Raw genomic sequence first — 17,822 nt, 5'->3', positions numbered from 1 at the left:
CTAGCCAAGTTAAGGTAAATATGTACTATACACTCCGCGGAGGTCTCAGAAAGACACAGATGATAAATGGCCTGAGAACATTCACCGTATCTGATGGAATGCGATCCTCAATTAAATATAAATCACTCCAGGTATTCTTTTACCCATTTCAAAGAAAACAACAAATGTTAGAAAAACAGAACTGCTTCCCCTTTCCCATTACAGGGCTTCCTCTCCACGGAGCCAGCAGCTCAGCCTCAGCTTCGGGAGCACAGCACCACAGTGCTTGCAAAATGCTGCACATACCCCGTCCACGTGCTGCAGCACCTTCCTCGGGACAGACGGTAACAAAAACCAGCTGGGAGAAGAAAAGCCTTCTAAATGGTAACGGTGTCAGCAATGTGGCTATTGCAGAGGTATAGCAAGGTGCTGATAAATTCAGGTACCTGGTGAGACTTTTCCTAAGTCAGAGCCAGCACCTCTCAGTGATGCTCGTCCGGGACTTTGTCACTCTGCCACGAGGTGAGCTGCTGCAGCAAAACGGCACAGGATGGGCTCACTGCAAGTCCCTAAACGGGCCCCTGTTTATAAAAATAAATAAATAAAATTCTATGCGATACAGAGCAGTAATTATTTATTTTAAAGGCTCGGAAGAATTAACTGTTCAACTAGCCACAGAAACCATCGCTTCATTTTAAACTCTAGGTAAACACCAACCAAAGTTTTTTTTTTTTTTATTAACCAGCCTAGGTAGAGAAAACTCGTCATTTTCCATGATTTATTAAGGAACATACATTCGCTCTTAGACACAGAAGTGTGGTTTCACAAGCATCAGCACCGCTCGCATCAGGAAGCCATAATTAGCTCTGTTCGTTGACGTCCTCAGACAACATAAATTACAGATCGTGTGCAAATAGCTGTCCAACCAAATAGTTGAGCAACAATCCAAAACCAAGGGAATAACTGTTAATATATTCCATAGGTAGAGAGCTGCTATTAGTTACAGGAAATAAGGTATACGGTTTCAGTAATGATTGTTTCAACGGTCACAGTCCCACACACATGAGAAATTTATTCCACCGCCGCATCCAGAGCACACTCAGCTGGCTACAAAAGCCAGCAGGTATGCGTTGTGTACATAAACAAACCTGCAGCCTTTGATGGTTTTGGATAAATCATCAAAAAAAAAAAAAATGGGCAAAAAAAAAACTCTCAGTGCTCCACGTCCTGGTGAGATGGGATTTCCCAAAGGGCCACCACCGCCGTGCCCCCGTCCCCGTCTGGCTCCTGCTCCGTGCACACGCACAGCGTGCACGCACAGTAACCTACATTGAGAGCGGCCACGGTGCCCTCCTACTCACGGCAATGACTCACAGAAACCCCGGAGCTGTACCTTAAGCACAACTGCATCTCGAATGTTTGACCAAAATTTCACTCGGATTTACATCACCCAAAAGTACCGGGGGGTAAGTCATTACTGAACCGTACATCTGCACCAAGTGAGAACGCCGCTTGATTTATCTTTGATATAAATCACCTGGAAAAAATAAGAAATAGCTACTTCTTTCGAGAAAGTGGTAAACCTGAACCGTTCACCTCTACTTGGACATCTGCAGCAGCAGCATTAATCTGCTGGTGACACCCAGGAACCACACTTTGACCCATCCACCACCTTAGATGCTGATTTTTATGTCCCTTTGCTTACAATCTACGTGTAAGCTCGTTGAGGCTGTGTTCATTACACTGAAAGCCAGCTCCCAGCCAAAAACCCAAGCAGTGTGACTAGGAGAAATGGCACAGCCCCAGCGGTCTCGGCCAGGTAAGTATTCCCAGCTGTGAACTCTGCCTCGAAATCCCTTTCAGGATCAGGCTCATTCACCGCCCTTATTTGAAGCAGTTGCTTCAAGGACTGCTAACTCATTCTTCTACGGGCTATTTTAAGACGTGCTGTAAAATCAGCTGCTTGTAATACGCTTTAAAACGTGCAGTTAATTATTAATTTTTAAACTCACTTTTCAAAGTAAGAGCTTTGTGGGTCCCACTCTCGTGCTTGACAAGTCGTGCTCTCACACGTGTGAATCACTTTCGTTTTGATGCTAAACCCACACGGGTGGCTACTGGCAGACCACTCACACACCACTTACGGACTCTACCACCAGTCCCGACAACAAACTTTTAAGTCAAGTTTTTAAGATAAATATGTTTTTAAAGGTTTTCTACGCTTCAAGCTTTTCTGCAGAATTGCCTTCCCTCTGGCAGCAGGCAGAGAGGTGATGTACACACAAATCACGAGGCTGGTTCAGGGCCCAGCAGACTCCTCCATCTCACAGCCCATAGGGCTCTTATTTAAAAGCTGCTTTTTGCTACTGGAGTGGCTGCGAGCAATGCAGATGCGGAAATATCCCACCCCAGAACAACAACCGTGGACAATTTGTGTTCAGTACCAGAGGCCACCATGACAGTGGAGGTGATGGGATGAGCAACCCTTATGAGTATGACTCCTCCCCAGCTTCCTCATCCCAAAATTTGAGCAGTCAGAAGCTTGCCTCTGTCACGGGCTGGAGCCCCACCAGACAAGAACCATGCACCAGAATTCATAAACTTTAAGACTAAATTTATCCCAAATCCACAGCATGACTTCAACTTCTCCAGCTTCTAAGCTCCGTCGCCCATAGGAGCACCTTGAGGGCCACTTGTTTGAGACCTGAATCCCTGCTCACCTGCCAACAAGCAGCAGCAATTCCCAGCTTCCTAAAGGCAACCCGTTTCCTCCTGCAGCCTTTATTCTTGCTGGATTCCAGCAAGGTATTGCAGACAGCAGAATTTTAAAAGAATTGCTGTGATCTTAACCAAAAAGCACATTGTGAGGATTGCAGGGCTCGGTTGGTACATCTGTGCTTTCAGCCCTGAAATACAACAGCGGCAATCAGAAGTTATGGTTTAGAGATGTCCTGTGGCTATTAATCTGGAGATACCCTGACACAAGGGACTGTCACGGCTCCTTTTTGGGGTTACATATTTAGAAAGTAGCATGCTGTAAAATCTGTACCTTAGCCTGTGCATGCTAAGTAAACAATGCTGCTATAAATCCTTAGGAAAAAAAGCTGTTAATGCATATGCAGAGTATGCATTTTAAGACTCAGTATTTCCATTGCCATCGCTTTATTATTTTATCTATATAAAAGCACTAATGGCCTTCATCATTTCATGCTGTTATTTTTTTTCTTTCAGATATGAAAAAACAAAAAAAGTTTAATCATCAATTTTTTTTTTCACCTTTCTTTGCATAGTCTAAGATTGTCATGAGTACTTTCCATCTATACTTTTAGCCACCCTCAATCAAAATCTTTGAAGATCTTAATCTATATCGCATAAAGTAAATTATTGCCTTTTTTTTTTTCCAGTTGAGAAAAACATCTGTGCATCACATTTATGGCTAACTCCAAACCACACACAGCCCCACTGGCTCGGCGGGGAAGTCCACGTCTCCCTTTGGAGCACAGCACTCACAGGAAACAGTTGCAGGAAAATTTCACTGACCAATCTCCTGATCCGCATTACATTGTGAACAGCAATTACAATACCCAGCTTGGTTTGCGTGTCTCTAATTGACCTCCGAAGTCGTGTATGTGAAACTAAGTACTATTCAGGGTATGGCACGAGGGTAACTAAACACTGCCTGCAAACTATCTTTGTATTTACAGATTGAAAAAGACAAATCAAATATTTTTGATATTTAATTAAGAGAAAGGTTTCTTGATTTCTAAGACAAAAGAGAATGGGCAAAGCCAAAGAAGAGGTGTGATGGAGAAACAGGGCCTGGGCTCTGCTGGGAAAATGACCATAGCCATGAGGACCCCCATCCAGCACACAGGATTACTCTTCCATTGAGTCTGTTCCTCTTCTTCCTCCTTTTAATGGTCCCAATATACTTAAAGTAGAAGCATACAACTACACTAGGTATTGAACACTCAATCATCCCCACAAAACATTCTGATTTTTGGGTAGCTCGTCATCCACTAACAGGCTTTTCAAAAGCAAAAATAGTAGACCTAATAAGAGAATATAACCAGCAAATGCATGGTTAGCAATTGTAATTGGTAGAAAATTAGTTACTCTGATTTAACAGTTAATTATAAACTCCCATTTGCCGTGTAACTCAAAGCCTGGAAGAGCGATAACTCAGTTTAACAAAGACTGCTAATGTTGGTTTCCAGCACGCTGGTTTTACCCAACTCTTTTGGACTGTTTACAGCTCTTGAAGGCTCAAGACCATTTTCAAGACTCATCTTTTTCAGTAGCATACTTATTGCTATCAATTTGATGACACCTATGATCCTGAAATCTTCCATTAGGTTTAAATAGATGAAAAGAAACTTGATTTAGAATTTCTCTGAGTGGATAGGGAGCTAATAGGTGTGGTAATGGGAGATGTAGCGCTATTTTTAAACCTGACAGGAGACATATTAGTTGCTAGTTCCCTATTACAGAAAAAGCACCAGGCTGGTTAATAATAGGCTGGCATGTTGAAATTCCTCCGATTTATTAGGAATATGATGAGAAATGTGCTCCACACACTCTGGGCTTCAGACCAGTTTTTGTATAGAAAGGTACGCATTATACCCTGCATTTGTATCCAGTTTAAGCACACAGATACTTTCAAAAAATTACATGTAAATATTTCAACTGATTTTATTTGAAAGACTTTGTCTACCATTCATATTAACAAATTGACTGAAAGACCAACCGCTTGTTAGAAGCCACCATTAAGCTACTCTGCAAGCTAATAAAAGCATCCTACATCAGAAAGTTTGTTTCCTACAGTAAATTGGAAGTGGTAAAACCTTAAACAATAAATACTGAATCATTCTTCTATCACGGCAGTTTGGGATTCAGCCCTTTAAAACACCCTTCTTGTACAAAAGCTGGGACTCCAAGAGTTAACTTAAACATTAGGCTTGGTAGCCTGAGATGTTTGGCAGCAACTTTTGAGTGGGCACAAGCCAGATTTATTTTACAGTCAGAAACTATCCATTTGAATATGTGATGAAAGGATCTGCATCTCCAGTCACACCTTGAGTCAATAAAAGGGATGGGATGAGTTCTACTGTCAGCTCTAGTTCTGCTGTGAAATCTGGGAGGAGTCCCCCACAGAGAAGTATTATAAGGGACAAACGTGTCACTTCACAACACGTTCCAGTAAGGTTGCTTTAAAATAAAATTCAAACGTAGAATTTTATTCTGGACCTTAAAGGGCATGCCAAAAGTATCTGCTATTTTATTCATGTATAAACCTGCAACACAAACAATTTCTTGTGATAATCATGTTGATTTGGCCAACCTACAAAATGCTTAACCAAGAGAAGAGAATAACTCGCCGGATTTTCATTTGTTTTTGAGAAGCAGCATTGAAGTAGATCTTCACACCAGTCTGGATGTGATGTTCTTACAATTCATAAAGTAACATTAAGGCAAAAAAAAGTTCTTATCTATTAAATACATTTTGAATTCAACAGAAGAAACACTTTTTGATCTTCCATTCGTACACCTCTTGTCTTCTCAGGAGAGCACTGAAGCAACGCTTCATACTAGGAGCCTACAAACACAGCAATACATCTCATTACCTCCTGTCCAGGCAGGATCATGTTTTTTCTTTCAGAAAACACTTGAAAACTCTCAGATTCAATAGTAAATGTCACGCGACATCAAAGGGGGACTTCATACAGCCCTAAACATATTTTTCCATTTTAAGAATATTTTTTCCCATTTCCAGCTTCACATACAGAAAGATATGTTACCCGCATCGATTTATAAATACAGTGCAATTAGGGTTGCCAACTTTATTTAGTGGCACAGCATTATGTTTCCTGTAAATAATTGCACTATAAAGTCTAGACTAAGCCCTCTGAAGGGGCTGAGGCAGTATCAAAGGCTTCGGAGCGCGTCCAAAGCACGTTCCGACAGCGCACTGCAAGCGTCTACCAACATCACTGCTGACACCAGGACAGCCAACCTAATGGCTTCAGTCAGTTGTTTTCGTTCACTTGTCCACGGAGCCTCTGGAGTCTGTGAAAGGCTTCCAAGGATTTGCTTAAAGCAGCAAAGAAAACCAGATTCCTGCATTTTATTTTGCAGTGAAAGTAGGAGAAATGCGAAGGGTCTGCCACCTCCGCTGGGAGGTATCTATGGATATGTGTATTACAAGAAGCTGGAAAACACTGCCACGGGTTAAATACGGCTGTCTGCGATCATCCGTCAATTGAGATGGTGAACATTTCAGGAAATACTCCCTTCCATGAATCAAAGTGATACACAAGCATCTCAAAACAATCTGTTTGGGAAGGTTCTTTTGTAAACAAGCTTAGGTTCTACATGATCTTTAAAAACAGAACCTGAAAAAGGAATAAACAGTCATGTCTGGGGGAAGCCCTAGCAGACATGAAGCACGAGTGGCTGCTTGTAGCACCACTGCAGGTAACAGCAAGGCAAGGACAGGCACAGAGGATGGAGTCCGACCATCAAGGCGTAAGTTTTCCTTGAAAAATCAGATGGCTGGAATTAGAAAAACACCATTAAAAACATTACCATCTGAAAGACCTTGCCTTAAAAACTTCAGCTGAGTTGCACGGGACAAAAACTGGCTATAGGACATGATCCACGTTGCAGTCAACAATTAAAGAAGTTGAAACCAGTTTTATTTGGATTTTCCTTCATTATAAATAATGAACCTATTAGTAAAATTCGCATCAGATTTTAGCTTTAGAGTCACTTGAGAAGCACTTTTCTACATGTCTAAAGGAGTCTGAAAAGCATTTACCCTGTCTCTGAGTAAACTGGCCGCGCTCCAAACACTTTCCTTCTGCAATCTGAAAATCCTTATCGAAATTGCACAGCTTCTTCAGCAAAACCAGACTGGCAGTCATGCACAAGGTATCAAACTTCAACCACCAAAGAACCCAGCAAGCTCCTCCTGCAAACAGGTACAAGTTTAAGAAGTGGGAATTTAAAATGGTTTGTAAAGGCCGTGACTGCTGTGGTACAGAGAAAAAGCACCTCGACTTGTGAAGCTCAGAGGTGAAGAAACTATTTTAAGGTCATTACTGGGAGATCCAGCTGAAGTTTAGCTGGCTACTGGTAGGTGCTGTTACTGACATTGCTGCTGCTCTGAGATGCCAGAAATAACATTGCAAACCACCGCGAGAACACTGCTTACACCTCATAGAGGTGAGCTCGGTGCTTTTATTGACACTTCTTCGTTTCAAAGTCAAAGATCACAAGTTTCACCAGCAAGTTAGAGATCTGTACCAACTCGTACTTAGCAGTTAACAGCTGGGCAGTTCTTCTGGCCACTGGGAAATTTTTGGCAGGACCATCAGCTGAGCATTCACAGCAGCCATAAGCACCTCTTGTAGGCCCGAGGAACAAGAGCGGCCACACGGAAACATGTCAGGTACTCACCAAGACTCAAAACAGTCCTAGCAAGTGCTGACCAGAAATTACACTGACTTGCCAGTACTCCTGCAAAACCTGCAGTGTTTATTGCTGCTCTAGATGAAAGCCACAAACCGGTCACTGTGGAGGGCTTCTGCCCCAATACACCAAACACTGAGACGACAAAAACTTCTTGCCTATTAACCAAGCCACAGAACAGAAATAACATGTTAAGGTGAAGTAGGATCATTTACATAAAGCTTAAAAATGGAAAATATAAAAATGCAACCTTAAAGTGTTCGTCTTTGCTGGAAAATTCAGGTACCAAGAAAATTCAGAGTTGCCTTCCAGCTGATGAAAGAAAACTGTTGTGAAAGGTTTTCCATCTTCCTAAACTTCTGCCCTTAATAGCCACAACCTTCTCCTGCACAATGTAACAAATAAATGCTGCTGAGATGAGTTAAATCTTGCAAAAACTCAAGGAAAGAAAACTTAGGGCCCCAGAGTTTGCTTTACCTAAGTGCATTTTATTGGAGGCTCATCAGAACTTGCTCTATTATCCAGAGAAGATCGTGTGGCCTTACTCATCAGTCGCAACAGAAAATAAAGACTGAATTTTGGCTGTGCTTTCTTGGGTGGCTGCTCTGTACACCGAGCTACTTGGTCTTTTTTAGTAACACAAACCAACAACTGCTTTGCTTATAGGGATAACATTAAATCAATCTTCAGTTATCTATTTACACTGAGATTTTCTAAGATCACCTTCAGAAAACGGATCAGATTTGCAGAGAGGTGCTGTGTGGGTCTTTAGCACAGATTAAGCAATTCAGCTCGTTCTGAGCCTTATGAGACCTGATCTCCCCAGCCCTGCTCAAGCTGAGGCTGGCCCCACAATCACCTAGATGTAAACACTTGAAGGATAGCACCTTCATCACTTATTTAAATCCCAAGTAGCTCTGGAAGATGCTTCACTCTCCCTGTTTCAGTACTGGAGATACAATTAAGCAAAAGGGGAAAGGGGCAAAACAAGCACAGGATGTTCAGTCTGATCATGGCCTGATGCTGTGGTTGCACAGGTAAGTTGCCTCCAGAAAATATAAGTGCAAGGCGATGCAAATGGGGTATGCAAATGAAGCTGCACCAAACAAACACTTTTTGGAAGAGAAAAGGAGTTATTGCCACCTATCTGCATGGAGCACGCATTAGTTAACTCCCGCTAAAGAGACCCTAATCTAAATGCCGTCTGTACATCTCAAAACAGCTACAAAATCTATTTGTGTGGTGCATTCAAATGTGGCAAAATGAACAAAATCTGTTTTGCATGCCAATATCCTTGGAGAGGGCAATATTCATGCGAGCTGAAGAGTTGCGGCGCTCTGCCTTCCTCCTGCAGCTCTGAATGAGCACGGACAAGAGATCCAGCAGCGATTCCTCCCCGAGTCTATAGGCAGCTGTTCTTCGCACTCATGCAAGTATTTTTCTTGGGCACTGCAAGAATGACTTAGAAAAAGAGCTTTAAAGAAAAAAAGGCAGACTTCTTTTTCTTCTCAAGCTGCGCACCCCACTTGATGTTCGGCGTGCTTGGAAAAGGCACGAGGTACTCAGCCAGCCGCGAGGCAGCGGCACCCTGAAGGTGTGTAAGGGGTGCCGAACACACGCAGACCAATTCGCATGGTTTTGCTTATTTATAACTGCCACTTACATACTGCTGACATTTATAACGCCTGCCTGTGGTGACACCTGTGATGTTGCTGACACACCACTACCTTTGTGAAGTGTGTGTCTACAGGCACCGGCAATTCTAAGAAACTTGCTAGCAAATACACACACCATTTCTTTTGACCGTAACTACGAAGGTTGTTCTTAATTACCGTGCTGATTTTGAAGAACAAAAAAGCCAAATTTTAGTGAGGTTTATCCCCCTCCATTGATTTTCTTGTCATTCAACAGTAGCTCTGTTGATTACTTCTGTGAAAAATCTCCTTCTGACCAAAAATCTCTTTCTAAACTGGGTTGTTTAGAATTATTCTGTACCCACGTGTACTCACACGTGCAGAATTTCATGCACTTGTTACCATTACTGTTGCCTGTTGACTTCTGAAGTCTACGACCTCCAAAAAAGGCACTTTGACCCTCCTGAAAATCTTGATAGAGTTTCATGACAGCAATACTTGGTTCAGTTTTGTTAATGCAAGTAAACTATAAGGAATTCATCTGGTCATGAAGGAGAAAAGGGACTAGAGATCAACTATTCTACTGCTCCAAGTCAGAGGGGTCCTGAACTATCTTTACAGGAAAAACCACTACTATGTAGATATTGCACTGTGTAGATAAACCACTATCTATGTAGATATTCTAATTACCAGCTAACTGTAAGAAAATGCTTGGATTCAATAAACAAACCTAATGATAATATAGCTTCCAAGCAAAAATTTTCAACTGTTTTGAAATGTGCTTTAAACAACAAGATGTAACTATTCCATCTCCACCCTCCAACCCCAAAATCACACTAGACCTCCTACCTGGTGTTTCTCATAATTAACAAGAGGTTTCATTTATCCACCTTCAGTCAAAAATGTCAAAGAGCTTAACAATTAAACATTAATTAAGCATTGTAACACTTCTGTGAGAGAAGTAGGTGTTGCTTTCTCTACTTTACAGATTTGAAAATGAATTTAAAATTGTCATTTGCACAACTTTCCAACAGTAGCTTTATGGCAAAGGCAGGAGCAGAAGCAAGGAGCAGTGACTCCTGAATTCCCTCCTTCCAACCACCAGGACTCATGTGGCTCTTTAAAACTGGCAGGAATTTGCTTGCCATTTTACCATACATGAAAAATTTTCTTTCGAACAACAGCGTTAATTTCTCATTAGCATGAATCCTTGTAAGAAAACACAAATGCATATTTCACCCAGATTGTACTTTCATTATTTCGTTTTCTTTCTGAGCTGAAAATTAGATGAAATTTTGTATCTTATATTAGTATCATTCTTCATCTGGTTAGCTGATGAATTCCATCCTCAGAAGGAACATCCACACGTCTTGAAACCATATGAATTGTTTCTCATGACTTAATCCCCTATTTCCTCTTCTCATGTTTGTTTCTTAATGGCTTCTATTTTTTATTCTTTTACCTTCTTTTCTACTGTAATCGTCTTAATCCTACATCATCTTTTTTCCTTCCTTAAACTTTTTCAGTGATATGATAAAGGATGCACCCATAAAGGCCAGACGAGGAGATGCATGCTACCTTGAGGAGATGCATGCCAAATCTTGTCTCAAATTCACCTCACTTTCAACTTTTCCCCATGTATGGACGTCTGCACCATCCCTCCTATCTGCTTGGTTTACAGTCTTAAATATTCTTCTCTTTCTTCATCCTGATTCATTCCTCAAACTTCAGTTTCAATACAATCCCTTTTTCACTGTTCCAGAAGCAGAACTTCACAGTTCCCTTGCCTTATTTCCCTATCTAGTATCCTGTTTTGTATCCCCAATAATTCTTCTTCACTCAAATTGTCTTAAGCACATTTATAAACCATCTCCTACAGTCTCCTCCTGCTTCTTTCTGTACCACCACAGAACAGACTTGTACCATCCCATGAAACTATTTCTATGGTATATTCAATTAGTCCAAAAAGCATGAGTCCAACCTAGTTTAAAAATGATAAAGTTTTTTCTTTGTCAAGAACCTTGCTGAAAAAGCTTCATTCCTCAAAACCAACCAAAGATTTTTGTACATTTTCACAAAGCTAACCTATCTGGAAGTCCATAAAAGTGGCAGTCTGACTCCACTATTTTACAAATCAAGCCGACTTCATTAATAACTGTTTGGGAATGGGTATGTACACCACTCAAATTAAAGAAACAGCTGTTGAAATAAATAGATTAAAGATTTTTTGACAAAAAGAACAGTGCATTTTTCTTGAAGAATGTATGTATTTTTAAAATTATTATTTCTCATGTTTTGGATCCACATTAACAGTTAAATTAGGTGTTTTGTTTTGTTTAAATAATACAAGTTAGCACATCATGTTTGTACTAGCTGCCTTAATGAAGAGAGTCAACACTCGCCAGGGTACAGCAAAAACAGGTACCTTTGTTATTCATCTACTCTCTGTAAGAGGCAACTCGCAGGCTTTGAGAACTGCTCTCATCATATGGAAGCTGCAACAAATGTTCAGTCACTGCTTTCTCTTTCAGCTCGCAAAAATTACAGCTGGATGCTTCAAACGTTATGTGTGGTTTCTTGCATCTCAAAGCTTCTGAACTACTTGGATTGCAGCAAGGAAAATTCTGCCCGCAGATACTTGCTTCCACTGCCATCGTGCTCCAGCCAAAATGTAGGGAACAGAAGCAGGATGCCACTGGTGACAGTGGCACGGATGACACCATGGCACACTGCAGCTCCTGATCATACCTTGGCTGAGCAGGATCCACGTTTACTTCTGCAGCACAAAGAAGTCTCCCTTCTCATCATTCTGCAAAGGTGATGTTTCAGAAGTATTTTCTTTCAAGCATTTTCTTTTAAGCAAAAAGAAAAATTGTAATTCTCCAATAAGAACTTTTTGCTGTATATTTATCACCATACTATTTACCTTTATTACTCTTACACTTTACCAATAAGCATACAACCTACTGGAACAAAATAGATGCAGTATAGCCTACTGATTATTATTATTTGTTCCCATTTCAAGAAAACTCTTACTGAAGCTTTCAGTCTTTCTTCAGGCTTAACAAAGGTCCAAAGTTACGTTATTTGGTATCTGCTAGCAAAAAAAAAAAAAAAAAAAAGTTGAGTTTTCTTCCTTTCTAATATTCCCTAAGGTTTCCCATCCCTTTGCATTCAGCTGCTGATAGAATGAATATCTGAAATCCTTTGAAAACTTCAGATATGCAGCAGAGATCAATACGTTTCATTAGGAGAGGCCTCTCAGAGCACATTAGTCTCACTCTCCACTACCGTCATTTACTTTTTACTTGATTCCAATGTTTTGGATTTTTTTTTAAAGTGAATTTTTATCTACAAAGCCACAAATGATGTGAGCCTTGCCTACCACTGAAAATGCCACTAATGAGCAAACACTCTCCAACGCTTAAAAACAGGTTGGGACCCACAGAAGAGCAATTTCAGCGAAAGACTCCTGCTCTTTTGGATTTTTCCTCTTTATATGCATCAACCCTACCTTCACTGAAATCAGCTACTTCTCCTAAATAGCTTCTTATGCTATGTAAGATGATGGTAGAAAATAGATGTGCTTCTGAACCTATCAATTAATTTTTAACTCTTTATTATGTTGAAAAAAATATGTTTTGCCTCCCTAGTAATTGCTTGACTTTGTGAGGACTAATAAACGACCCTCACTGTGGCATATGAAAGCCCAGAGAGAGACTTGGTTCTGCTCTTCTAAAACCCAGCGCTGGGCCACACCAGAACAAAGTGTGAACACAGGCTTCTTAGGCATCAGAGAAACACCGGGAACATCAGAAGCTGAAACGTGTGTAGGTGTATTAGCAGTCCTACCATCCATCTGTCAGAAATCTTCGATGTTCCTGCACATCACCCACTGGCAGAGCTGTCTGCCAAGCAAAAATATTATGAAATGTTCATTATATACCCAAATCTCCCCCTTTCCCAAGGAGGAAATGGAAAAACCTGTCCCTCCATACACACATACTAACATCGCTATCACGAAAGAGCGAGAGACTTTCAAATCCTCCAGTAAAAGAAAATCTACCCAGAGACCAGCACTCGGGACTGTGATTTTACACATATTTTAGCCAACTTTACTTACCGCAGGATATGCTGACTTTTGATTCACATATATCGCATTTTTTAAGGTACGTTAAAGACTGAGTTTACAATTAACTGAACAGACAGCGTACAAAAGGCTTTTAGAACTACACCATATGGTCTAGGGAAAGGAACAATCTGGACTATCCACATTTCAATCTGTAGGCTTGTCCACCTCTATCACACATTGTATTGCTGTAATAAAATATTAAGATAGAAATGTAAAAGTGAAAATAATCTATCTTTTGCACTACCAGGGAACAAGGCATCCTACAGTCCAGTGTGCTTAACGAATATTTTAAGTTTTATGATTTTGGCACAGTGAATCAGATAGAGTCAATAAAATTCCCAATTCATTTAAAACAGTATTTCCAGAAGGATATGGGTGGGTATTCATCTTGCGCTTCAGGGAAATAAAAAATACCAGTTTACATGGGGTATACTGGCAGCAGTTTATGTAACAGATGACACATTCTTGGAAATCAAATAAAAGCAGAAAGAAAATACCCATTGTTGCTTAGTGAAGGACTAATCACATGGTCACAGCTGGAACCAGTGTAAATCATTCATTAATAAAATTCTGTTGTAGTAGTCAGGTTTTTTTTCTGCTTTTCAAATGCCAGCAGGAAAAAAAAAAAAAGGAACCTCTTTCAATTCTTTGTAGAAATGATACATTTGAAAGTAGTTCATAGTAACTATTAAACTTCCTAAATCTTTGCAGACAAAAAAAAAAAAAAGAATGCCTTCAACAAGAACAACGCTGGCTCAAGGAAAAAAATATATAAATTCATGGATTTTTATATCCAATCCTAGAAAGCATTTGCCACACCTGGAGGTACTGCCTCCAAGAAGATCCACACTACAGGAAAAGACCATGCAATACCTCCATGGTCCACAACTGCCTACTGGCAGTTGGACCTGAGTTTCACTGACTTGGGGCTGACCCTGCTTTGAGCAGGGGACCACACTAGATGGACTCCCTACGTCTTTTCCAATCTGAATTATCCTGTGACACCACGACCCTCCACACCAGAGACTTCTCCCTTCTTGAGATGTGACCTTTGTTTTCTCTTTGACTTTGAAATCAACATAAAAACTATCACTAGTTTTGTTTCATTACCTCCAATAGCATAGAAAATAACTCATACAAATCCATATGACTCTGCAGATAGGGAATTTTAACTCAGATCATCCTCTGCAATTATTTTGAAAGCAACCTCTTGCCATATCAGTGTTGATATGAGAGTCGTTCTACATACAATTCAAAAGGCCTGTTTTTCTTGTAATTTCAGAGAAATTACTAAGCAATAGTAAACAAAAACTATACCATTTGAGGTTTTAAACTGCAACAATACAAAGTAAATGGGATAGGGTTTTCTCTAGTCCCAGAGAATAAGAGAAGTCAAAATCGTAACTGTTCCTCTCCAATCAGCGTAAACGTGTCAGTAACAGCATTTGAAATTGTCATGAATTCCTTTAATTGAAAGGTTTCTTTGAATTTAGAAAGGTTTCTTTGAATTTAAAAGCTAAAAATATATTATCTTCCTGACTCTGTGCCTACTAAGCAATCTGAGCAGAATTAAAGCATCCTGCCTTGATAGGATATCTGGGTTTTATTGTAGAGCCTGCTAAGGACTTCTCAAACCTCTATCAAGCCCCAGACCCTTGCAATTCAGCTGCATAAGCCCTCTGCAGCCAGTGGGAATGCTCAAGTGTAAAGTTCAACACATGCTTACATTTTCACATGATCAAAGACTCAATTGCTCTGTTCTTCAGTTTACTGTAGTTGTTCCTACCTCACAGTGACAGCCTCAGTAAGGAGATGCACTTTATATAAAACTGGTTAATATAAACAAGAAAGCCCCGGTTTTCTAGCAATTAACTTCAAGTAGTATGAAATGACAGTTCAAAGCCCTGTTCCTGTTAATAGCATTACTTAGATAAAGGAGGAAATCACTACCTAAGAGAAGCAGAATATATAAATGGAGTGCATCTTAATATTGTCACATTCAGCAACAAAAAAGGACCCTCAAATTTCCTGCTAACTTCTGTTTTAGCAATTATTAGCATAGACTTCGTCAGCAAGGGTAAAGGCTGAAGACAGGCATGGGAAGCGAGTATGTAAGTGCTTAAGAAAAGTAACTAAATAAAAGCAGTGGCAGAAAGCACCAACTCTCAACATGCACATGGGCCATGATGTAGATAGGCATCATTTACATAAGATACCATTTTCTGTTCTTCCTCTCTTGCAAATATAAAAATACTGCCTTTTTTTCTTTTTCTTTTGGTAACCGAAAAATGCAGCAAAGCAGATCATGACTGGCCAGGATCTACACGTCAACTTTTGTCTGGTGATGCTTCCATTTCGATAAAATACAATGACTCACAAAATGATATATGATTAGATAGATAGATATTTAATAAAAGCTGTTGAGGACCATATATGACCAGCTTATGGCTTTAAAACAACTTACGCAGAAGAACTAGGTAATGTAACTCTCCATCTGATCGAAGGAAGCTGCCATCACGCCTCGGCCGGGCCGAGCCGATCCTCCAGCAGCCCAGCACCTCGCTCTTCCCGGCCCCGAGCCTGCCAGACACCCTGCCTTTCAGAAGTCTGTCCAAAGGACTTGGAAACATAATGAAACCAGGCCTGTGAGGACGCCTCCATATGCTCCCCACAAAATATTTGATTCTCTACTTCATTTGTCTGCTTCTAGATGAGACATGAAGAAAAAAAACAGTTACAAAATCAAGGGAAAAAGCCTTTCCAGAGGCAGGCGCAGCAGCTCGGATTAAGCCACATACCCACACGCTATTCTTGTAGAAGCTACACCCCATACATCTGACAGGAATTACACTTTTTTTTTTTTAATCTGCTGCTAACACCTTACAAAGAGTATTGTTCCTTTTTGACACTGGTGTCATCAAAAGAACCATGACTAAATGGTTTTAATGGTTTCCATGCCTAATTGCTATTATCTGGCTATTCACCGGCAGCAGCGCAAGGCCATCATCACTCAGACTACCTGAGAAGCAATGACTTTGGTTACAGCCCTAAATCCAAAGAGCCATACAACCAGCACCAAAAATTGGTTCTCGTGCATTCCTCCATGCTGCTCTGACGGGCGTGCAGTGACAATAAAGAAAGGCAAACAGTATAAAAACCTGGAAGTGCTGAAAATACACATTTATTAATGATTTTTCCTCACTGGAAACACTGCACCATGTTGTAGGTAGTCTAATTCTTTCAAGTGAAGAGCTGTGGGAAAAAAAAAGCAGTATTTAGTTTAGCTAGGAGACGAGTATGACAGATCTTATAAGCTAATGTTAATGCTACAAAGCTATGATTTACCTTTACTAATCCCTCTCAAAGAAAACAGTAGGACACCGAAAAGAAATGGAAGGAGACAAATTTAAGACAAAAGAGAGCATTTCTGGGAGTTGCAAGAAGGAAAGAAAAGGAGGAATAGGTGAAGGCTGCTGCCACCTCACCTGAAGATCTGCAATTTGTTCGGATCAGCTTTATTTCAATCAGTACAATAACTGTCATGTAGACAAACACCAGGACTATTAATTTCATTGGATATTATCCAAGTGTACACAAGAAGCACAGGTTCAGGCATTTAAGCTTCTGGGCTGATTCCTACTTTAAAGTCAGCAGCAGTAGTTTGAAGCGTCTCCAGAGAAAGGTAGCAAGCAAGGGGGTTAGATTACCTTAGATCATTAAGGCTTACAGTCCTCTCATCAGTTACCTAAGATACAGGTATTTGTAGGAAGGGAATAAATGTTTCTAAGATACATTGCTTCTCTGCAACTATCGTGAGCTAACTTGTGATGTGACACTGTTATGACATTCATGTTGTTACTGCCAAACTTTCTGAAGCAAGAAACCACTGCAGAAAGGATGATGATTCTGGATTAGAGGAAAAAAGAATTAAAGAAAATGCACCAAGAATGAATTGCAAAAAAGTGAAGAGTTGATTAGTATTTTTGACAACAGAATAGAAAGGGGACAAACTTCACTTAATAGCTACTTTACAACCCAAATTTTACTAAACTACTATTATATTTCTCAATTCTATATTAAAATGTGTCCTACATTAGGAAGCAAATAGCTTTGAAGGAAATGTTTTGTCTTCTTTAGCAAGACAGACCTTCAGCACCAACTGCATGTACTAAAGCAATCTTTCACTCAAATGCTTTCAGGTTTTTACCCCTCCCACCTCATTTAAAATATTCAAACTCGGATGCCTATCGCTTATGCGTAAACCTTAATTATGACATTTAAATCTATTCACTGAAAGTTCAACACTCAAATGGTCTGAAGATAAAAGCTGAAGCAAAAGCAACTCCACCGGGAGCACGAGCATTTTCTGCAGTGGTCAAACACCAAGAGGGTGGGACTGTGGGTGTCTGAAATTCAAGTCTTTTTGAATACATTTTGAAGTTCACACATTGCTGCTATCCTCACCCCACCCAGCCTGTAGCTTTGTGATTTTCTGCAGGGTTGGTAAGATTTCTTTGAAAAAATAACCAAGTGGCAAGCGCGCATGCCAGGTACGGGAGGGTTTTCTCAAAATGCTCACAGCGTCACTTTTCATCTTCTAAGACGCA

At 40.3% G+C, this 17,822-nt stretch overlaps 1 protein-coding gene across 35 annotated transcripts in view; it reads right to left on the bottom strand.

The window, feature by feature from the left end:
• Positions 1 to 17,822, bottom strand: part of GTDC1 (glycosyltransferase like domain containing 1) — a 182,132-nt gene that overhangs the window by 127,672 nt on the left and 36,638 nt on the right. For 3 of the 35 annotated variants that reach the window (XM_068687077.1, XM_068687078.1, XM_068687079.1), the window contains one exon: positions 426 to 560. The exons of the other annotated variants lie outside the window; for them this stretch is intronic. The gene's annotated coding sequence lies outside the window, so the exon portion shown is untranslated. The remainder of the gene's footprint in view (positions 1 to 425; positions 561 to 17,822) is intronic. 35 annotated transcript variants of the gene reach the window in all.

This window comes from Anas acuta, chromosome 6, assembly GCF_963932015.1.
Source record: "Anas acuta chromosome 6, bAnaAcu1.1, whole genome shotgun sequence".
Taxonomy (NCBI): domain Eukaryota; kingdom Metazoa; phylum Chordata; class Aves; order Anseriformes; family Anatidae; genus Anas; species Anas acuta.
Note: the sequence above shows the minus strand (reverse complement) of the source record. Positions and strands in the feature narration are given on the sequence as shown.